A 25,370-nucleotide genomic window follows, 5' to 3' on the forward strand; every position below is an offset into this window, starting at 1 on the left:
TATCATAAAAAGAACCCAATAAAGTCTATGTAAATAAAAAATATAATGATGGATGTTTAAAAGGTTGTTAGTGGAAGGCTCAATACTACAATGGAAATGACAAAGGACAGAATAAGTAGACTTTGGGACAAAATAGTAGAAGTTATCCAATCTAAGCAATAGAAACACAGACTGAAAAAAAAAGCAAAAATGATCAGTACCTCAGGTGCTATGAAGGAATAAAAAAAGACCCAAAAATAACTGGAGTTTCAAAATGAGAGGTGAAAGCATAAGCATTTTCAAAGAAACAACATTTGCAAGCTTTCAAAATTTGGTACAAGACACACATCAGAAAACTGAATGAATTCAAAAAATCCATGCTGGAACACATTATAATTAAAATTTTGTAAACCTAAGACAAACGATTGTAAAAAAAAAAAAAAACAGAATGAACTGTGCATTGACTATATGTGAACACCAATTCAAAAGGCTGAGGATTTTTGTTCTGAAACTGAAGGCCAGCAGAAAAGTGATAACAAAAATCTTTCAAGTTGTGAAAGCAAACAACTGTCAACCATGAATTCTATATCTGGTAAAACTCCTTTAGGAGTGTAGGGGAAATAAAATATTTTCAGATGAAGGAAAACTAAAAGAATTTATTGCTAGAAGAACCAGCCTTTAAAAGTATCCAAGGGAACTTCTTTAAACACAAGAGAAGCCATAAAAAAGACTCTAGGAGCACGAGAAAAAAAAATAAACTCAGAAAGAATAAACACAGTTATCCTTTTTCTCTTGAGTTTTATATCTCTGGAAACAAAATTATAATACCATATAATACACAAAACAAAGATACTTAAAACTGGTTCATCAGGTAAGGAAACTTTCCAACAAACTTGATGACATGAGTTCTCTCCTTGGGACTGACATGGTGTCCTCTGATCTCCACAGGCATGCTGGGGTACACACATGTATGTATGTGTATGTGCACACATACACACACACAAAAACACATACATACACACAGTAAATCAATCAATTAATCAATCAATATTTTAAATTAAAAATGAAAAAACCCACAAAGGACCTTGTAATGAGACTCCCAAATAGACTACTAAATATATATATATATATATATATATATATATATATATATATATATATATATATACACACATATATATGTGTGTGTATAAATATATATGTGTGTGTATAAATATATATAATATATATGTGTATATAATATCTGTATTATATATATAGATAAAACTATATATACACACACAATAACACCCACACCAATCAGAACAAAAATGATAAAAGGAGATATAGTCAAAGGCCCTATGAACCAATCTGAAAATGTTCAAGTAATGCACAAGAAGACAAGAAAAAGAGAGAGAGAGAGAGAGAGAGAGAGAGAGAGAGAGAGAGAGAGAGAGAGAGAGAGAGAAAGAGAAACTAGATCCAGAGAATAAAAGCAGATAAATGAAAACCTGGTGTGGTGGCAGTGAACCTTTTTCCCATCTACAAGGGTGGCTAAGGAAGGAATGTTGAGAACTTAAGGCCAGGCTGAGCCTGGCTAAATAATAAAACCTTTGGTCTTAGTACCTAAGATAATAGCAACAACAATAGGGATGATGATGACAGCAATAATAACAAATAATAATAATAATAATAATTAGCACACTTAATCATCTCTCTATGTCAATAATTTCCATAAGTGAAAATGGTTTAAATTAACCAATTAAAAGATAAAAAATGGCAGAGAAGGATAAAAAGAAAAGGCCACGCATGTTTTAGACTTACTGGTTTCTTTGTGTAGTCACACAGTATCACTATGTAGCTTATGTTTGGCTGAACTCTGGAGCTCTCTGTGGAGCTCCAGCAGACCACAGTCTTGTGATCCTTCTGCCTTAGCTTCTAAGCTTTGGGAACAGAGGCATTTATCACCACACCCATGTCAAATATGCATTCTTTACAAGAAACTTACTTCAAACTCAGTGAAACAGACAAGTCAAAAGTGAAATAGTTGAAAAATACTACATGAACATTTTTGATGGCCAAATTAATATTACTATTTAATAGTAAAAATAATTAATAAAATTACTATTTTTTATTTTATTTTTGAGAGTACAACATTTCTCCCTTCTATTTTTCCCTCCAAACACTCCCATGTATCCCTCCCCATTCTCCTTCCAATTTATGGCTTCTTTTTTCAGTAATTGTTATTGCATGCATATATATTATATATATATATATATTATATATAATATATATATATGTGTGTGTGTGTTCTTTAACATGCCCTTTTCAGTCTATATAATGTTACTTGTACATATATTTTCAGGGATGACTATTTGGCCCTGAACAACTAAAAGAATACCAATTTGTTGTCCAGACTTAAACATTTTAAATAAGGAAAATGACTATGTTAATGTAAGATAAAATGAACTTCAGAAGAAAGAAAGCTTAAAAAATAATGAAAGATGAATACTGTAAAGTGTACATGTAGCAAACAACAGAGGTCAAGCACATAAAAATCAAACACTGATAGAATTAAATGTAGAATTAGACTTATTCAAAATTATAATTTGGAGCTTCCTATACGCCAGTCTTTAGATAGAACCCAGTTCCTAAATCCACTATCCCAGCCCAGTCTGAAGAGCCCCACCCACGCTATTTGCAACCTCCATACTTGGGTCAGAATGCACATCCTGTTTTCTAGCCCAGCCTGCTGTGTCCACATCAGACAACCAATAAAAGACATCCAGACACCCAGGTGTCATCACAAAAACAAAAATAATATGAAAGATCAAAACCCTAAGTCTCTCCCCAAATCCACCAGCCCGGGGAAAAAAAAAAATTTCTCCAATGACATCTACCTACACGAACTCTAGGACACAGATCTTGAAAAATCAATTAGAAACTTCATCAAAGAATTTAGGGAGTTTAAATAAAGCAAAACCCAAATATCTTAATTAACTTAAAGAGAATAAATTCCCGAGTAATTGATGCTCAAGGAAACACAAATACAAAGCTGAATGAAATGACAAAGGCAATTCATGATTTGAAAACTGAATTAAATAAAGAGATAGAAACACTGAAGAGAACTCAACCTGAAATGAAAATGGATTTGAACAACGCAACAGCCCAATTGAAAATTCAGGTACAAGTAGAATGCATCAAGTAAAATACAGAACATCAAGACTTGACAATAAAATAGAGAATCCAGACAAATAAGATCTACAGCACTTTATTTAAGAAATTTGCCTAACCATTAAAGATAGCTATCAATCCAGGGATAAAAAATTAAAACAAAAGGTATTCCAAGAAAATGGAACTAGGATTAAAGTAAGTATCACTGTTCCGATGTGTAACAAACAAACTTCAAACCAGAATTATTCAACAGAAATAAAGATCTCTTCATATTGACAAAAGGGACAATCAACACATATTACAATTTAAGTATACATACACCAAACATGGATGCACCCAATTTCATAAAACAAATGCCAAAGAAATAATAGTGGTAACACCATTACCCTACTCTCACTAAGAGACAGGCCATCCCAACAAAAAGTAAACAGAAAAACATGACACCATAGATCAAATGGACATAATAGATATCTACAGAACATTCTATCCAAACTCTGAAGTATATATTCTTTTCAGCATTCCATACATTATCTATAATATAGCAAATATTAGTACACAAGGTATGGTGATATTTTATTTGTGCTGAAATGTAGTGATATTTTATATGTGCTGAAATGTGATGATATTTTATTTGTGCTTTGATAAATAAAGCTTGCCTGGAGAATCAGAGTTAAAAGAAAGCCATTATAAGTAAACAAAGAATTCAGGCAGTGGTAGTACATGCCCTTAATCCTATCACGTAGCAGGCAGGATCTCTGTGTGTTCAAGGCCATATTAGGGAATAGAGCCAAGTGTGGTGACACACGCCTTTAATCCCAGTACCAACCATAGAGACCTGGAGGTCTATACAGACAGATAGAAAGTGACAGAGCTGTGTAGGAAGAGGAAGTGAGGTAGCTGGGCGAAGAGAGCCAATGAGAGGGCAGAAAAGCTAGGCATATAAAAAAACCTGGGTAGACAGAAAGTTGCACATTTGGAAGCTGCCAAGTTGGTCAGGTAAGGTTAGCTGTGGCTTTTCCTATTTCTCTGATCTTTCACCCCTATATTTGGCTCCGTGTTTTTTATTTAATAAGACCATTTAGAAATTCATCCACAACAAGACAAGTCTCCATAAATGTAAAATTGAAATAACTTCTGGTACCATATCTGCCATAATGGAATAAAGCTAAAAATCAACAGCAAGAGAAACTACAGAACATACAAAAACTTAGAATGGACAACACACTACAAAATAATAACTTGGCCATCAAGGAAATCAGAATTTTCTATAAGTGAATAAGAATGAAAATACAATATGCCAAAACCAATGAGATACAATAAAAGCAGCCCTAAAAGAAAAGTTTGCAACTGTAAATGTCTTAATTAAGAAATCACAGAGACCTTGAACACATAATGAAATGGTGCACATGAGGTACTTAGAAGAACATGAATAAGCCAAACTCAAAATCAGTAGATAGAAATAAATGATTTAGATCAGGGTAGAAATTAATGAACTAGAAATGAGAATAAAAAACACTCAAAATCAATGGCCCCAAAAGTCAGTTCTTTGATAAGATAAACAAGATAGACAATCCCATAGCCAAACTAAGCATGAGAGAAACAGACATGGCTCAAATTAATAAAATTAGAGAAAGGAGACATTAAAATAGATGTCAATGAAATTCAGAAAAACATAAGCATATACCTTAAAACTTATATTTCATTAAATTCAAAAATCTAAAGGAAATGCATGAATTTGTAGATGCATATAACCTACCAAATTTAAACCAAGATGAGTTAAAGAATTTCAGTTGATCTATAACAAACAGCATGACAGAAACAGTAATTTAAAAAAATCTGCCACCTACAAAAACACAAGCTCAGATGGATTAATTTCTTATTCTACCAGAACTTTAAAGAAGAGCTAACACTAATACTCCTCAAATTAATCCATAAAATATAGGAGGGAGAAACACCACAGAACTCTTTCAACAGAGCCAGTATTATTTTGTTACCAAAAGCCAGATACAGATACAACCAAAAACAAAAAAGACTAATTTCCTTTAAGGAACATAGAGGAAAAAATTCTCAATAAAATACTTGCAAACCAAATTCAAGAATACATCAAGAAAATCATTCAGCATGATCAAGTTGGCTTCATTCCAGGGATGCAGGGATGGATCAACATCTGCAAATAAATAAATATAATACATCACATAAATGGTCTTAAGGTCAGAAATCACATGATTGTCTCAATAGATGCAGAAAAAAAGCCCTTGACAAAAATCCAACATCTCTTTTTGATAAAAGCCTTGAAAAGTCAAGGAAGAGGCAATATACTGCAATATAATAAATACTAGTGCAGGAAATTTATAGCCAATTATGCTAAGTGAAGAAAAATTGAAAATCATTTCCACTAAGATCAGGACCAATACAAAGGTGTATAATTTCTCCACTCCTATTCAGTATAGTGCTAGAAGTCTACTATAGCAACATGATAAAAAAAACAAAAGAAATAAAATGGATACAAATAGGAAAGAAAGAAGTCAAAGTATCTTTATTTTTACAGATGATATGATAATATACATAAGAGAATCTAAAGACTCCACCAGAAAACTTTTAGAGCTAACATTTCCAGAAAGTGGCAGGATACAAAATTGATAGACAAATGTCAGAGGCCTTCATATATATCACTCAGCCAGATACTATAAGTTGTTCTCCAGGATCTAACCTAATGAGTATGCCTGATTCTCTCTTCCACACATATTTCTCAAACCCCGGATCTACCTACACATTCCAGGCTTGGACAAGGAAGCATGTCCTACATACCTGTCCCCTGCATTCACCTAACCTCAATCTACCTAAGCCATTAAAAATCTCAAGGTCCAAGCTGCTCAGACATCCTCTCCTCAAAACCAACCTGCTTTGTCCATATCAGACACAGAACTAACAAAAGAAGTACGCATGCCCAGATCTCATCACAGAAATACAAACAGCATGAAAGATCAAGCTTGTATCCTCTCCAAAACCTACCAGTTCAGAAGAAATGACAGCCACTAAGATTTATCTAGATGAACCCCAGGACATGGAATTTAAAAGAATAATCATAAACCTCATCAAAAAGTTCAAGGAATTTAAAGAAGACAAAATGAAACGGCTCAAAGAAACGAAGGAAAAACGGTGTAAAGAGAATAAATAATCTGAGTGATCACACACACACACACACACACACACACACACACACACACACACACACACACACATTCACACACACACGATAGGCTGATAGAAATGATGAAGACAAACCAGGACATGGGAATTGAATTCTATAAAGATATAGAAACACTAAAGAGCACTCAAGCTGAAATGAAGATGGAATAAGGCGGAAAAAACCAATAACTCAACTAGAAAACTCCACAGAAGGCCTTACAAGTAGAATGGCTCAAGCAAAAGACAGAATATCAGGACTCAAAGATAAAGCAGGGGATTTGAACAAAACAAAAATGAAACATGAAAGATTTTAAAAACATAGAAAACAGAACATACAGGAAATGTGGGACACAAGGAAAAAGACAAAACCTTTAAATTAAATTACAGGCATAAGAGTGAGAAGAATCCCAAGCCAATTATATAGCATAGGCTATATCTTCAATAATATCATAGAAGAAAATTTCTCCAAACTAAGAAAAGAAACACCCATACAAATACAAGAAGTACACATAACACCAAATAGCCAAGACCAGAAAAGAAAATTCCATGGCATATTATAGTTAAAATACTAAGTATAGAGAACTGAGAAAATGTATTGAAAACTGTAAGAGAAAAAATACAGGTCACTTATAATGAAAACCCCATCAGAAAACCACCTGAGCATCTGGAACAATGCATTCCAAGGCCTAAAAGACCATGACACCTAACCTAAAATAATATACTCGGCAAAACTATCTACCATATTTTAAGTGGAAAAAAAAGAAAATGAGGAAGCAATATTTCAGGCAGAAGAGAAGAATGGGCATATTTTGCAAGATACTGTGCAAAAAATACAAAGTGCTAATGAGAACATAAGAAACACCAAAAATTAATAACATGATGACCACAACTAGTACTCACACTTCAATAATAACTTTAAATAACAATAGCCTGAATTGTCCAGATAAAAGACAAAGGCTGGCTGAATGGCTTGAGAAACTAAAATCATCTACCTGCTGTATAAAACAAACACATCTTAACTTTAGAATAAAGGAATGGACAAAAATACTCCAATCAAATGCGTCCAGGAAGCAAGCTAGTGTCACTATCCAAATATGTGACAAAGTAGACTTCAAAGTAAAACTAATGAGAAGAAGTAGAGGAAGTTCTTCAATGGAACAGTAAACCAAAAAGACATTATTATCCTAAACATATATGCATCAAACTCTGGGGCATCCAATTTCATTTAAAAAGGCAGGACAGTATTTAAAGGCACAAATTAGCATCAATCTATTAATAGTATATGATTTTAATATCCTACTTTCTCTAAGAGACAGGTCATCTGGACAAAAAAATCAACACTGAAATATTGGAATTAAATGGCATCATATACCAAATGGATTTAACAGATATATACAGAATATTGCACACAAACACCAGAAAAAAATTCACATTCTACTCAGTAGTAAATGGAAGCTTCTCTAAAAGAGACCACATCCTGGGATACAAACCTACTTTTACAGTTAAAAAAGATTGAAATCATTCCTTGTGCCCTATCTGAACACAGTGCAATAAAATGTAAATTTGACAACAAACAAATCTCCAGTAAGTACACAAACTCATGGAGCTTAAACAACTCATTACTGAATAATGAATAAGTAAAGAAGAAATCAAGAGGAAAATAAAAAATGTTCTGGAATACAATGAAAATGAAAACACAACACAAGAAAATCTCTTGAACATACTAAAATTAGTCCTACAAAGTAAATTTATAGGTCTAAGTCCCCACATTAAAAAGTAAGGAAAAGCATAAATAAATGGCTTAATGATGCAACTCAAAAAATTAGGAAAACAAGAAAAACATTATCCAAACCCCATCAACTGCAAGGAATAATAAAAAACCAGGGCAGAAATCAACACAACAGAAACAAAGGAAACAACGTAAAGAATCAATGAATCTAAAAGCTGATTCTTTGAGAAGATACAGGTTGACACAACCTTGTCCAAACTAACCAAAAAGAAAGAAAGAGTAGCTCCAAATGAACAGAATCAGCAATGAGCAAAAAAAATTACAACAGACATCAAATAAATTAAAAATATTATGAGGTAATATTTTTAAAACTCTGTACTCCATTAAGTTGGAAACCTAAAAGAAATGGATGAATTTCTATATTCTGCCAAAACACCAAATATAAGTCAAGAATAAGTTAACAAGCTAAACAGACCAATAATAAATGTGGAAATGGAAATGGAAATTAAAACGTCCTCCAACTTAAGAAAAGCCAGGGACAGATAAATTCATAGCAGAATTCTTCTAAATACTTCTTAAACTATTTTAAAAATAGAAACAGAAGAAGCACTCATAAAATCCTTCTATGAAGCTATTGTCACTCTAATATAAAAATAAAATAACAACACAACAACAACAAAAAGGAAAGTTACAAGCCAATATCTCTGATGAACATAGAATCAAAAAGGTGCAGCAAAATACTCACAAAAAGAATACATCAACAAGAATAACCACCATGGCCAAGTTGGCTTTATCCATAAAATACAGGGATGATTTAACATATGCAATTCAATAAATGTAATAAACCACATTAATAGACACAAAGAAAAAAAATCATATGATCAACTCAATGTCAAGGCACAAAAAGCCTTGACAAAATCCAGCATGCCTTTATGATAAAAGTCCTAGAGAGCCGGGGCGGTGTTGCAAGCCTTCAATCCCAGCACTCAGGAGGCAGAGCCAGGAGGATCTCTGTGAGTCAAGGCCAACCTGGTCTACAGAGTGAGATCCAGGACAGGCACCAAAAACTACACAGAGAAACCCTGTCTTGAAAAACCAAAAAGTCCTAGAGAATGAAGGACTGAAGAGAACAGTCCTTGGCATAATAAAAGCTATATATGGAGAAACCAACAGCTAACATCATTCTAAATGGAGAAAAGCTTGAAGCAATCCCACTGAAGTCAGAAACAAGACAGTGATTTCGAGTATCTCCATCCTTTTTCAATATTTTGTTTGAAGCACTAGCTACAGCAGTAAGGCAAGAGAAGGGAATTAAAGGACTACAAATAGGGAAAGAAGTCAAAATATCTCTATTTGCAGATGACATGATACAACATGTTACTGATCCCCAAACACTATCTTTCTAATAACATTTTTACTTCTAGAAATTATAAAAATATTCATCAATGGGGCAGAATACAGAATCCACTGGATAAATCCATTGCTTTTTTATACATCAGCAATCAACATACAGAGATCATGGACACTATCCCATTCACAATAGTCTAAAAAAAAGAAAATATCTAGGAATAAACCTAACCAAGGAGGTGAAGGACCTCTACAATGAAAACTTTAAACTTCCAAAAAAGAAATAGAAACAAACAAACAAAAAGCACCAGAAAATAGAAATACATACCTCTTCATTGATTGGTATAATTTATATTGTGAAAATAAGCATTTTACAAAAACTATTTACAAATATTGTCAATGAAAATACCCATCTCATCCCTTACAAAAATAGAAAAAATGGGTTGTAAATTCATATAGAGCCACAAAAGGCCCCAGATAGCCAGAATAATACTGACAAAAAAGAACAATGCTGGAGGAATTATAATTTCATATATTAAAGAGCCATAGCAATAAAAATAAATTGGTAATGGCACAAAACAGACATGTAGACCATTGAAACAAAATCAAAGATCCAAATACGGTTACATATAACTTCAGCCATTTAATATTTCATAGATGTCTAAAGCATATACTGAAGAAAAGAAAGCATCTTCAACAAATAGTACTGGAAAAATCGGATGTCCATATGCAGAAGAATGAAATTAGACCCATATATATCACCTCAAACAAAAACTAATTCCAGATAGATCAGCAACCTAACTGTGAAACCTGAAACACTGAAACTGCTAGAAGAAAATAAAGACAGTACATACATGATATACCTATAGTAAAGGATTTTTTGAAATAGAATTCTGAGGTAGTTTAAATGTAATTGGCCTCCCTAAGCTCAGAGAGGGATACTATTAGGAGGTGTGGCTTTGTTGGAATAGGTATAGCCTTGTTGGAAGAAGTGTGTCACTGTGGAGGCAGTGTTTGAGGTCTCATGTATGTAAGCCACACCCCATGTTTCAGACCACTTCCTATTGCCTGCAAGATCAAGACATAGCTCCTTTTCCACTCTTCGCTCCTTCTCTAGCACCATGTCTGCCTGCATACCTCCTTGTCCCCATCATGATGATAATGGACTAAACTTCTGAAATTGTAAGCCACCCAAGTGAATGTTTTCCTTTATAAGAGTTGCTGTGGTCATGGTGTCTCTTCACAGCAATAGAAACCCTAATACAGACTCCATTTGCCAGATAATTAAGGCCAACAATTGACAAGTGAGACTTCAAAAAGCTAAAAAGCTTCTGTAAAGTCAAGGAAGCAATAAGGTGAAGAGGAAGCCTACCGAATGGGAGAGAATTTTTGCCAGCTTTACATCTGATAAAGGATTAGTATTCAGAATATAAATACTATGCAGCTGTAAAGAAAAACAAAATCATTGCCTTTGTGGGTAAATATATGAAACTAGAAAAGTTCATATATAGTGAGGTAACCCAGACCCAGAAAGACAAAGGTCACATATTCGCTTATCTGAGGCTCCTAGCTCCAAATCTTCAAATGTGGGTACATAGCCTAGAGTAACTGCAGAAACCATGGAAATAAAAAGAGTCCATTATACGAGGCTTTCTTTGGGCCACCAACCAGCTCCTAAATCATGACACAAAGACTTATTATTAGTTATGAATGCTCAGCCTTAGCTTATGCTTGTCCCACTGGTTCTTATAACTTAATTCAACCTGTTTCTCATCATCTATGTTTTACCTCAGGGCTTTTTTACCTTTCTTTCATTCTGTATGTCTTACTTTTCCTACTTCTTCTGTGTCTGGCTGACTGCCCCCCGCCCCGATATCTCCCTCTTTCTCTCCCTCATTTTCTCTTTCTCTCTCAAGCCTAGATTCCTCCTCCTATTTATTCTCTGCCCGCCAGCATCACCTATCCCTCCTCTGCCTATCAATTGGCCATTCAGGTTTTTATTAGACCGATCAGGTGCCTTAGGCAGGCAAAGCAACACACCTTTGCATCATTAAACAAATGCAGCATAAACAAATGCAACACACCTTTAGATAGTTAAAGTAATAATCTACAACATAAACAAATGTAACACATATTTACATAGTTAAAGTAATATTCCACATCATTACCCATTTCTGTCTAAATAAAAAAGGGTTTTAACTTTAACATAGTAAAACTATATACAATAACAATAGTTATCAAGTATTATATTTACAATATCCAGTCCCTTTGCATTTGGCAAATTCAGAGAAACTACTCTATTTTCTATCCTATTTTGATGAGCCCAAAGCTCTGTACCTAATTTAATTCTATCATAACTAAGGAAAACTATAACTATGTAGTCTTCAATTACATCACAGGCCCCAGAAGGATATAACATTACTGGAATAAATAGAAACTGAAGTGAAAACCACTTCTGAAACTATACAAACAACAGAGACATCTGGCAACCTGGCAGTCACCCAAAGTTCCTCTGCAACCATAGTCATCCATCTTCTGCCTACAGGCCTAGAGTATCTGGCAGATTTTTCTATGAAGCAGGAATTTTGATAGACTGCCCCAACTTATCTTGGCAAAGTCTGGCAGTCTTTTTCCTTTGTGTCCTGATTGTTCAGTTTGTATATTATATGCTCAGCAGTTGAGGCAAAGGCAGTTTCTTGCCCAAATAGCTAGCTTTGCCTCAATGAAAGCTGACTCCATATGAAGGTTCGTCAATTCTCGTCATCTTTTTATGAAGTAGACTGGTGCTGCCATGAGCAGATATGTCTCACTGTCATAGAAAGTTCTATGTTAACAAAATGTTTTAAATGCCATATTCTGTAGGGCTTTGAAGTATTTGAAGATCACCGATCTATGTGAAATACATGTTTAACCTTGAAAACATACCTAATATGACAAGTTTTATTACTATAGATGACTACTAAACTGCATTTTTAATTACACATTACATTTTTAAATGAGCTGCATAAGCACGATACCTCAAACAAGAATATAAACACACATGCAGTATAATAAAAATAACTTTAAATTGGTATCAATATACTAAAATACATACCAATGTAAAATATTTGAATTAATAGTTGTCTTTATCCTATATTTCTATATCCCCACTAAGTGATGACAAACATCCATAACCCATCAAATAACCAAAAACCACCCACCCCACCTCATGGGAATGTGAGTGTTGTGTTCTCTAGACTGCTTCCTGTTGTCTGAGGGTGATAGAATCTTTAGGGGACCTTGAGAAAATTGAGACAATATCAAGTCTTGGGAAAACTAGTTGTAACATTTATTGTCCAGTCTCAGAACTGTTCCATGTAGAGGGATCAGTATATATATATCATGTGTCGTGCAGTTTTTTTTCCTGGTTTGTTTCTTTATGTTTGTAGCAAAGATTTTCAGAGGTCTCCTCCTGATCTCTATTAACCATAAAGAAATCCATGGCCTTTCTTTTCCTGTGGAAACAAAAGCATAGGCCACTTCCCCAATGCAATACATTTTCTGACTTCCATTTTAACATTGAGACATCCCTAAAGTATCTAGATTGGTTTAATTCAGCAGTCCCTTTTACAATCTCATGTCTCTTAGCAGCTGTCATTTGCTCATCAGCATTCAAAGCTTCAAAGTCAACACACCATACAGGATCCAGACTCCCTATGTATTTTCCACCATTATGTGGTTTTTTTTCCCTTTACATTATTTTACTCTCTCTTTAAATACTTTATTATTTTAAACTATTAATTTTTTCTATAACTGTTTATACTCATTTTCTTTTCTTTCTTAAGTATATGCACATTTCTAAACATGCTGTAACCTGTTTAAAGTTTTTTTTCCCATTTAGACCTGTCATTACTGCATGTCTCTAGATGTTTCTGACTGTGTGAGCCAAACCTTAAACTGATAAGTCCATGAAAGCAGAGCTTTATGCTCCACAAACCTGGCCAAGAGCAGCATTCAACTGGGAGCTGCATTCAACCACCCACCTCCAGGAAGTTGTTACCTCACAGTGGCAGGTGTTTTTTTTACTTAGCTTGCTGTTTCTACTTAGCATAGTGGCTACTCAAGTGCTTGCTATATGGCAGAGCCTCTTAAAACAGCCACATCCATTTATTTTTGTTTGTTTCTTTATTTTGTTTTCTTATCAGCTATATCAGGCCCTGTGTGGAAATTTGGGCCCCACACTGGAATGCCAAATGTAACAGACTTTCTTTGGGCTACCAACCAGCTCCCAAATCACAACCTGGAGACTTATAATTAGTTATGAACGCTCAGCCTGTCCACTAAGAGGTTGAAGGAGGCTCTGTGAGAGCAAGAGAGAGGAGAATATCACGGTATAAGTGATCTGAAATAGGGAATGTGAATTATGGGAGAGACTCTAATTAGGAATGGGGAGAGAGATAAATACAGAAGAATGAAGGCATAAGGATCAGGGATCATTGTGGAAAGAGGGTAGATAACTTGTAAGGGCCAGAGAATCAGGTAGTTTCCAGTGAGATTGTATCTCCTAGTGATGTCAGGAGATATACCCATACAGTCTCTCCAAAATGATGCCTAAACATCAGCTGAACACGGACAACAAAAGAATTACCAATGTTGATGGAAAAAAGCCTAGGAGGCCTCAAATTACAGATACCTAAGGAACGCTGAGAGTGGGAGAAGTAGTCTTACCCACAGAAGAGCACATCAATTGGTTATCCAATACCAAATGGCCAGCTCTGAAAACATACATACAAGTAACATTATACAGAATGATCAAGTTGTACTTATATATTAAAGAATAAATACACAGACATATATACCTATAAGAACAATTAATGAAAAAAGAGGACTCAAATTTGAAAGAGAACAATGATGGGTATATGGGAAGGCTTGGATGGAAGAAAGGGAAATGATGTACTTATTTTATAATCCAAAAAAATAAAACAATTTCAAAAATGAAAAAAAAAGAGTAAGCAGTGTGAGTTAAGCCACAGAGAGCAAGCCAGTAAGGATTATTCCTCCATGGCTTCTGTTTCAGTTCCTGCCTTGAATTCATGCCTACTTCCCTCAGTGATAGAATGTGACCTGAGTTATAAGCTGAAATAAACCCTTTTCCCCAAGTTGCTCTTGGTCATTGCTGTGGAATGTCTTTCTGTATGTTGTGAATGTGTGTTGCTCTCATAAGTTGATAAATAAAACTGTTTGGCCAATGGCAAGGGAGAATAAGTTTAGGTGGTACATTCAAACTGAAGATGGAGATGAAGAAGGGTGGAGTAAGGGCAGATGCCAACCTGCCACCCAAGGAGCAACATGCCAGCAGACCAGTAACAGCACGGCCACATGGAAATACATAGATAAATAGAAATGGGTTAATTTAAGATGAAAGAGCTAGCTAGCATGAAGCCTGAGCCATAGATCAAACAGGTTGTAATTGATAGAAGCCTCTGTGTGTTTATTTGGGACCAATTTGCTGTGGGACACAGGAAACCGTCTGACTACAGGTCATGGTGTTTTATCACACTGGGTATCAGTTTTCAGGACTGCCTATTAAATCTGTATCTCGATTACAACTCCAATTTAAAAAAATTAAAGACAGTTACAAAACAAGAAAGATAAGCTATATGTTGTGGTATACATCTATAATCCCAGCACCCAAGAAGCTGAGGCAGGAGAAGAATTCAGGGGAGTTCAAACCTGGACTATATAGCTAGTTGTAGGAAACTGTTAAAGATACAAAGAGAGCTTGTGTGTATGAGTGTGGTGATGTTTTATTTGTGTACCCCAATAAAGCTTATCTGAGGATCAGAGGAAAATCCAGCCACTATATTAAACATAGAGGTCAGGCAGTGGTAGCACATGCCCTTAATCCTAGTATTGGGGAGGCAGAGATTCAACTTTATCTCTGTGAGTTTAAGGCCATACTGGGAATAGAGCAGGGCATGGTGGCACATGACTTTAATCCCAGCAATAGACCATAGAGGTCTGGAGGTCTGTACAGACAGACAGGAAGTAATAGAGCTGGGAGGAAAGAGGAAAGTGATGTAGCCGGGTGGAGAAAGGAAGTCAGAGGGCAGGGCACAGAAAGGAAATAGGTGTGAATATACAGGAAGTAGCTTTCTTGAGAGGCTAAGGAGTTGGTAAGGTAAGGTTGACTGTGGCTTGTCTTATTCCTCTGATCTCTCAGTTTTCACCCCAATATCTGGCTCAAGGTTTTTTAATTAATTAGACCTTTTAAGATTCCTTTTATATCTGGCACCCAACATTTGTGGCATGAATTCACAAAAAGCCACTTGTGGCTTTGCAGGCTCCCAGCTCAGGCCCAAGCTGCACGCAGCCAGAGTCGCCACCCCATGTGGGCTAGAGTCTCTTTGGCTTCTTCTCTCCTGGTAGGTTGTGGGCTCTCTCTGGATTCCCATCTCAAACTGCTACCACACTAGGTAGCTGCTTTGAAACTCCCTTGGACTTCTACTTTTCTATACAGTCAGTGGACTTGGTGAGTCAATTAGAATATCCTAAAGAGAGAAATTAGTTAACAGAGAAAATTTTCCCACATTAAAAAAATTAGAAAAATTTTCATAATAGAGGGAATTTGGTTTCTGTTTGATAACACATTAGGCAATCTGAAAATTGAACAATTAAATGAGAGGATAATTAATATTGATGGGATTTATATAACATAAATTATGAATATTATTTGTTTGATCATTTTGGTTTTATCATTAAAAAGGTTGGTTAATTTGAGTACAAAGATAATAAGGTTTAGAAAAACTTGTTAAAACAGATCATAGAGATATTCAGACCCAGACAGAAGAACTTCTTTAAGTGAATCTATCTCAGCATTGAATTATATGGTTACAGAGAAACAACCTGTTTTCAAACAGCCAATATTAATCTATTTGGTAACCTTACAGGAACTGCCAAATGCTAAAGGCTGTGTAATATTAGATTTGAGGAGATTTAAAGAAGCTATAGTCTCAAATGGTATGCCTTCTCCGCTTGTAAAGCAGATATTAAACTCGTGGTCAACTTGTAATAGAATTATCCCTCAGACTGGAAATATTTGGTAACAGCTGTCCTAGAGGCTGGTCCACAGTTACAATGGAGGACCTGGTGGAAAGAGGAGGCTAAGACTATAAAACAATGATGTAGGGCTAGAGGTATAGAAATTTCCCAAGATCAACTTCTTGGAGAAGGTGATTACACTGATATAAAAAGACAATCCTTATATGATGACCACATCCTAATTCTATGCCACATGGCAGCCATGAATGCTTGGGACAGAATTGAAGAAGTAGGAAAGTAAATTGAGTCATTTACAAAAGTCATACATGGACCAAAAGAAATCTTCACAGATTTCTTACAAAGGATGTCTTCAGTAGTAAATAGAATGATATCAAATTCAGAAGCTAGATGGATAATTGAATCTCTGGATTTTGAGAATGCTAATGCACAATGCACAAGGGTAATTAGGCCATTAAAGGCAAGATCAGCAGCCTTGGAGAATTGTATCAGGGACACAATTAATATTGAGTCTCATGACCATGATGAGATGTGAATATGAGAGGTAATTTCAAGAGATTTGAGGAAAAATAGTGTCAGATGTTTTAGTTGTGGTAAACAAGGTCATTTGAAAAGGGAGTATAAACAGGATATTCCTATAAAGAATGTTTATTCAAGGAACAACAGCAACAGAATGCACCTCCTGTCTGGATTATGCTGAAGGTGTGGTAAAGGTAAACATTGGATTAACGAATATACATCAACAAGGGACAGACAAAGTAAAACTTTGCCTTTGCCATCAGGAAACTCCCTAAGGGGCCTCTCACAGGCCCCCATTGCAAATTCAGTTCAGTCCTTTCCTGCCATTGTAGAAGATATCTCTTCCCAGAGCAATTAAATAACCAAATGCCTATTGTTTAAAAAAAAATATTGCTCAAGGTGAGAGAACAGCTATAGCAGAGAGAACAAAAAATTCAGGAGACACCATAAAGAGAATTTTTTGACAAACTTCTAGAAATGAACAAAGACCAAAATTAAAAATATGGATAAGAATGCAACAATAATTGCACCAGAATCTTGACATCCAAATTGGGTTCTTCAGGAGGTAAATATTCAGCTGCTAGGGATTGAAACATTGTCTCAAGTGAAACAGCACAAGATGGATGGAATGTATAGGGCCAGAAGGACAGAAAGAAAAATTAAAGCCATATGTAGTTAATATAGCTATGAATTTATGGGGGTGTGATTTATTACAACAATGGAACACCCAGAATAACATTCCTCTAACTTCAGAAACAAATCATAAACTAACACGTTTCTGAGAAAAATATTAGAAGGTATTATTATAAAGAACAGTCACCAGCCATCCAGATTGTACAAGAACAAGGCACAACAACTGCTAATCTTTCAAAGACACCAACAGCTCTACCTTTAAAATGGTTAACAGACAAGCCTATATGGATTCAGCAACGGCCTTTAACAACAGGGAAACTCCAGGCCTTAGAAAAGTTGGTCAAAGAGCAGTTAAATGTTCAGCAGTTAAATCAAGCAGCCCTTGGAATTCTCCTGTATTTGAAATTAAAAAGAAATCTGGTAAGTGTAGAATGGTAACAGATCTAAGAGCAATTAACAAGGTAATTCAGCCAATGGGCTCTCTGCAATCTGGAATACCTTTGCCTACTCTGTTACCTTAAGGATGGCCTCTTATACATATCAATTTAAAAGACTGTTTCTTCTAAATACCCACACAAGAAAAAGACAGAGAAAGATTTGCCGTCATAGTGCCTACTTATAATAATTCTCAGCTGGTTAAGAGATATCAATGGAGGGTCCTCCCACAGGGAATGTTGAATAGCCCAACCCTGTCCAATATTCTGTACAACAGCCATTGGAAGTGATATGTAAAAAATTTCCTAAATCTATTATTTATCATTATATGGATGATATTTTACTAGCTGACTCAAACTTTAGAAAAAAAATGTTTGAAGAAGTAAAGAAAATTTTGCCTTGTTGGGGATTACAAATTGCTCCTGAAAAGATACAAAGATTAGATTCTATTAATTATTTAGGATATAAAATAGGTCTACAAAAAATTAGACCCCAAAAGGTACAAATTAGGAGAGATCGATTACAGACTCTTAATGAATTTCAAAGATTATTCAGAGACATTTCCCATCTACGAACTGTTGTTGGGGTTTGTTCAAAACCTTAGAGGGTGATGAGGACTTAAACAGTCCAAGAGAATTATCAGCTGAAGTTGAGAAAGAACTGGCTTTGGTGGAAAAGAAAATACTGGATGCACATGTGTATCGTGTAGATCCAAAGCTTTCTGCATTTTGCTTATTTTACCCTCTAAGCATTCTACTACAGGAATTTTAATGCAGAGGGAAGGTATTATATTGGAATGGATATTTCTACCAAATAAACAGAGAAAACAAATTTAAAATTTATGTGGAAAAGATCTCTTGAGTTGATTTTAAAAGGAAAATTGAGACTCCATCAATGAACAGGAACATCAGCAGAAATTGTAGTACCTTTAACTAACAATGAAACTGACAAATTATGGGCAGAAAGTGAACCTTGGCAAAGAGCTTGCAGTGATTTTTTTTGGGAGAGATTAACAACAAACATCCCAAAAGTGATAGAATTAAACTAATAAAGAGAGCTAACTGGATTCTGCCTCACATTGTTTGGGAAACATCAATATCTAAAGCCCCTACATTTTATACAGATGCAAACAAACAAGAAAAGGCAAGTTACAAATCAGAAAATTTAAGTAAAGTGGTTCAAAGTCCTTATGATTTGGTTCAAAAGTCAGAATTATATGCTATTCTGATGGTATTAATGGATTTTTTAGAACACCTCAACATAGTTACTGACTCTCAGTACACTAAAAGAGTGGTCTTACGTATTGAAACAGCAGAATTTATCCCTGTTGAATCAGAATTAACTTTATTATTTATTCAGTTACAAGAAATAATCAGTAATAGGAATTATCCCTTATAACTCACATCTGATCCCATACTGGTCTGCTAGGCCCTCTAGCACAAGGTAATGATAAGATTGATAAACTATTGATAGGAAATGTACTTGAGGCCTCAGAATTTCATAAAAAACATCATGTCAATAGTAAAGGTTTAAAAAAGGATTTTTTTTATAACCTGGCAACAAGTCAAGGAAATTGTAAGCAAATGTCCTACTTGTTCTTTTTACAATAAGATTCTATTACCAGCAGGATGTAACCAAAAGAGTACTCAAAGGAATGAAATCTGCTAGATGGATGTGTTTCTTTTTGCAGAATTTGGAAAACTGAAGTATGTACACCATACCACTAATACCTATTCAGGATTTCAATGGGCAACTGCTCTGAGTTCTGAAAAGGCTGATTCTGTAATCACACATTTGCCAGAAGTTATGGCCATCATGGGTACACCTGTGCAAGTTAAAATTGACAATGCTCCAGCATATGTCTCTGAAACAATTTTTTGCTTATTACAATATAAAGCATATTACAGGTATACCACATAATTCTACAGGCCAAGCAGTAATAGAAAGAGCAAATTGAACTCTAAAGGATATGCTAAATAAACAGAGAGGGGTAACAAAAACCCCCAGAAACAGATTACATAATGCTCTATTAACTTTGAATTTTCTCAGTGCTAATGAGAAAGGAACAACAGCTGTGGAGAGACACTGGATAATAGAAAAAACTACAGAATTTTACAGCCTGTATACTTTAAGGATGTGCTGACATCAGAGTGGAAACCAGGGTATGTATTACGTTGGAGACAAGGCTTTGCTTTTCTTTCTACAGGAGAAGAAAAGCTATGGATACCATCAAAATTGATAAAGGTTCTATTTGAACAAGAGAAACCTCTTAAATAGAAGTGATCATAGTTCATCGACCCGCATGACCATTCAATTTGAACAAACTTATGCCATTAACAAATGGTTTTCATTTAATCAAATATAACTTGCTAAAAGGGAACCTCACTGAAGCTAGGGTTGGGGAAGGGGGTTTTGTTTTTGTCTTTCAGGAGAATGAAGGCTAAGGAATCTGAGGAACACTAGACAAATGAGACATCTGAAGAAAAAGAACAAATCATCCAAAAAAAGGCCCAAGAAAAAGAGTAAATTGGCCTATTGGTATATCACATATCTAACAAGATAAAATTTCATAACTCTTTCTAAATGTTTGTTTCTGCTGTTCTCTACAGACAACACAAATGGTCTTTATGTAATCCCAATTCAATTAAAAATTAAAGCTGGCTTTGGAGTTGGAGAGTGACTGTTTCCTTCTCTAAACCCTAGCATGCTTGTTAAAAGAAAATGCAAAATCTCTGTATCATGTCAGAAGAGCCATCTGACATGGGACAGAAGAAAAGCAAAATTAAGGAACTATTCTAATGCTATGAATCTCATAATTCTTTGGTTTTATTTTAACTCTTTAAAACTTTTCTTAAGACATGACATATATATGTATATATACATATACATGTATACACACACACACACACACACACACATATATATATATATATATATATATATATATATATATATATATATATATATATTTTGTTTTTTTGAGACAGGGTTTCTCTGTGTAGTTTTGGTGCCTGTCCTAGATCTGGCTCTGTAGACCAGACTGGCCTCAAACTTACAGAGATCCACCTGGCTCTGTCTCCTGAGTGCTGGGATTAAAGGCCTGCACCACTAACCACCATGGCCTATATCTCTCTATCTATCTATCTCTCTATCTATCTCTCCATCTCTCTATATATCTATCTCTATCTATCTATCTATCTATCTACCTACCTATCTCTCTATCTATATCTGTTTATCTAGAGATACAGATATATTAAACTTCTGTCATGATATTAATGGTCATATAGAGTACTAATTCTAGAAAAAAAAAGGCTTCATCTAGCTGCCTGTACATGTTTTTGTGTTTGAGTTTCTATCAGTTTTCTGCAGGGAATCATGTTTACACCTAACAGCAAATTTGAAGTCTCCAAAAAGATGATGGGGGCCCCACAATGACAATTCCATCAAGACAATGATAATACTACTAAGCTGACAAACACCACCCAAAGATTGGCTTTGGACTAAAAACTGCTTGGGGCAATTTCAAGATAGCCAGCTGAGATGATCCAGCCTCACAGACTACTAAAGCAAGGACTTGAGACAAGCCCTGCAACTTTCACATTATGCAGAGACTGGAAAACAATGATACAGCTATCTCTCCTAGGACTTGACAATTAACCCAAACTTTTTTCTTTTTTCAGGTTCCCCTAAAGATGTCTTTGCCCCCAGACAGCAGGAAATAATTTTAAGAACACAACACCCATATTCCCAAGGGTTGGGGTGGGTGGTTTTTGGTCATTCAATGGGTTATGGATAATTGTCATTGTTTAGGATGGTTGGTTACAAGTGTTAATTGTTAATAGTTAGGAAAAAAGTTAAACAAAGGAAATTAGATTCAGGGTTCTTGTTTTGAAAAAGAGGATATAGATAAGAGGTAGATTATTGAATCTACTCTGAAAAAAAGATATGGAAATGATAGAATAAAGGGTAAATTATTAAATCTACTCTGAAAAGAAAAAACGAGAGAATATGGATATAAGATTTAAAAAGTAGATTATTGAATCTACTTTTAAAAGGCAACTACTAATTTTAAATATTTTACATTGCATTGGATTTTTTATATTGTATACAAATTATGTATATTGCTACAAATTTGAGATTGATTTATATAGACATGATAAAAAGGTAGATTATTGAATATACTTTTAGAAGGCAACTACTAGTTTTAAATATTTTACATTGGATTGGATTTTTGTATATTGTATACAAATTTTGTCTATTGATACAAATTTGAGATTAATTTTGTTAAAATATATTATACATATATTTCTAATCTTGTTCAAGGTATTGTACCTATACAGTACATTTAACAATATAATTCAATTTGCTAATTTTTGAAAGTTATTATTACCAACTAATTAGGATATAAAGAAATGAAAGCTGGTACTTAGTCATTACAATTAAACTTGTAGTTATATTAGGTATATTTTCAAGGTCAAACAGAGATATATTTTAGATAGACAGGTATTCTTCAAACACTTTAGAGATCTGTAGAATATGGCATTTATGATGTTTTAATAACATAGATTTTGTTTTGTTTTTTTTTCATGACAATGAAACATGTCTGTTCCTGGCAGCATCAATCTACTTTAGAGAAGATGATGGGCATTGAAGAAACTCTATATGGAGTTTACTTTCATTGTAGCAAAAGTTAGCCACTGGGCAAGAAAATGCCCCTGCCTCCACTGCTGACAGTATGCTGTCCAAAATGGACAAGCAGAACACAAAAGAAAGGACTGTTGATCCTTGCCAAGACAAGGTAGGAAGACTCTTTAGAAAGTCCTGCTACACAAATGAGTCTGTCAGATATGCTAAGCCTGTAGGCTGAGGATTGATGCCCCAACATTACAGAGGAACCTTGGGTGACTGTCCAGGCATTCAGCTGTTTCTGTCATTTCTCACATTTTTTTTAGAAGTCGTTTGTTTGCACTTCCTCCTTACTCAGTTAATATTATTTCCTTCTCAGGTCTCTGAAAGAGTTGAAGATTAGATAGTTATAGTTTTCCTTGTTAACAATTTCAGAAATGAAACTCACTAAAGAGGTATAAAGTGTATAAGTTTGAAAGACATCGAAAGACGGTTTTGGTAATGCAAATTAGGATAGAAGGTAAATTAGAAACAATCCTTTGGATTCCCAAAGATAGGCTAGATAATGGAATATTTTCTCTGAATTTGTCAAATGCAAATGGACTAGACATTGTTGATGTATTTATTGCGTGTATATACTGCATATACTTATTGTACTTATTGTACATAGTTTTTCTTATATTAGTTATAACTTTTTTATTTTAGACCAAAAAAGGGGAAATATGGTGATATTTTATTTGTGCACTCCAATAAGGCTTATCTGAGGATCAGTGGAAAAATCCACCCACTATATTAAACATAGAAGTCAGGCAGTGGTAGCGCACGGCCTTAATCCTAGCATTTGGGGGCAGAGATTCATCCAGATCTCTGTGAGTTCAAGGCCACACTGAGAACAGAGCCAGACGTGGTGGCACACACCTTTAATTCCAGCAATAGTTAACCATAGAGGTTTGGAGGTCTGTATAGACAGACAGAAAGTGATACAACTGGGTAGAAAGAGGAAAGTGATGTAGCTGACCAGAGAGAGGAAGTAAGATGCAGAACAAAAAGGCATACAGGCATGGGTATGCAGGAAGTAGCTCTCTTTGGAAGCTGAGGAGTTGGTAAAATGAGGTTGGCTGTGGTTTGTTCTATTCCTCTGATCTCTCAGTTTTCACCCCAATATCTGGCTCTGGGTTTTTTAATTAATAAAACCTTTTAACATTCGTCGTGTGTGTGTGTGTGTGTGTGTGTGTGTGTGTGTGTGTGTGTGTGTGTGTGTATGAGAGAGAGAGAGAGAGAAAATGAGAGAGAGAGACCTCATAGCTAATACGATTTTATTATGTAACAAGTCCCTGGCTGGGGAGATGGCTCAGTGGGTAAAGCAATTGCTGCATAAGCATGAGGACCTGAGTTCAGAAGTTCAGAATCTACATAAAGCCAGACAAGGTAGCATACACAGAATCCCCAGAGACTCCTGGGCCAGTTAGTCTGGCCTATGCAGTGGCCAAAAAAAAAAAAAAAAAAAAAAAGAGAGAGAGAGAGAGATCTTATTATTTTAAACATGGTGGAAGCTGAAGACTAACACCAAGGCTGTCTGTCCTATGGCATCCACACCAGAGCTGTGCCTGTGTGTACTAGTGCATGCATGTGTGAGTGTGTGTGAACATAAGCACACATGTACACACACACACACACACACACACACACACACACACACAGATTTTTTCAAGAAACATATTGGCTTGAGGATGTACTTTTAATTTCACATTTGTTGAACATGTGCAAAGTCCTAGACAAAAAAATTTCCCTCCCTCCCTCCTTCCATTCTTTCTTCCTTTCTCTCCTTGTCATAAAAGTAATCAAGTGTAAGTTATAACTGTTTTTATTTCTTGGTTCTAGGGAAGTATTTGATGGGTTTGTATGATACTCTTAAAGAAAGAGTAAAAATTAACTTATTGCACTGAAGCTGAGAAAACTGGTATTTCAAAGAGCATATTCTGAATTATAATTTATGGATTAAATGTCAATCAATTGTTTCCAAACAAAAAGCCCCATCCTTTTCAAGATTTATATTAATGACCTGAATAGCAAACAGAAAGCATGTTGACTAAAACTACAAATGGCCTGAAGGAAGTAAGTATAGCTGATTGTACTAATCATCTGTTCCTTCCTGTCACAAACTACCTGCGAGAAAGAATTTAAAAAAAAATATTAATTTTGGCTCATAGTTTCAGAAATTTTAGACTCCTGTTATTTATCCTATTGTTTGTGAACCTGAAATGAGGCAGAATACTATGGCTAGAAGTATACAGTGGAGTAAAGCTCTTCACCTCGTAACAGCAGGGAGTTGGCAAGGATGGGGGAACCACTGGTCTAAAAATCTATTCAAGCACACTCTCTTAAAAAACTCACTTACTTCCACTAGGCTTAACCTCCCAAAAGTTACATCACCTCCCAATACTCCTTGAGACCAATCCTTCAAGATATGAGACTTTAGAGAATGGTTAAGGTCCAAATTACAGCATTAGTTTAAAGTTTATTAGAATCAAAAAATTAACATACTATATTTGTCTGTAATATAACACAATAAAATCTGAAATACAAATGAAAACCCTTTACAAAGGTGAAAATCCAACTGACTAGAAATGGCAGCATATTTACTGAGAGTTATGACGTAACAGAAAGCTCAGCAAATCACTATGGTCTCAGACTCGATTTCTTATTACAGCTTCTGTAACAA

The 25,370-nt window shown here is 35.0% G+C and overlaps 1 protein-coding gene across 5 annotated transcripts in view; it reads right to left on the minus strand.

Annotated features, from left to right (window-relative positions):
* Eda (ectodysplasin A) overlaps positions 1-25,370 on the minus strand; it is a 371,953-nt gene that overhangs the window by 275,133 nt on the left and 71,450 nt on the right. The gene's annotated exons all lie outside the window — the stretch shown is intronic.

This window comes from Peromyscus maniculatus, chromosome X (genome assembly GCF_049852395.1).
Source record: "Peromyscus maniculatus bairdii isolate BWxNUB_F1_BW_parent chromosome X, HU_Pman_BW_mat_3.1, whole genome shotgun sequence".
NCBI lineage: Eukaryota > Metazoa > Chordata > Mammalia > Rodentia > Cricetidae > Peromyscus > Peromyscus maniculatus.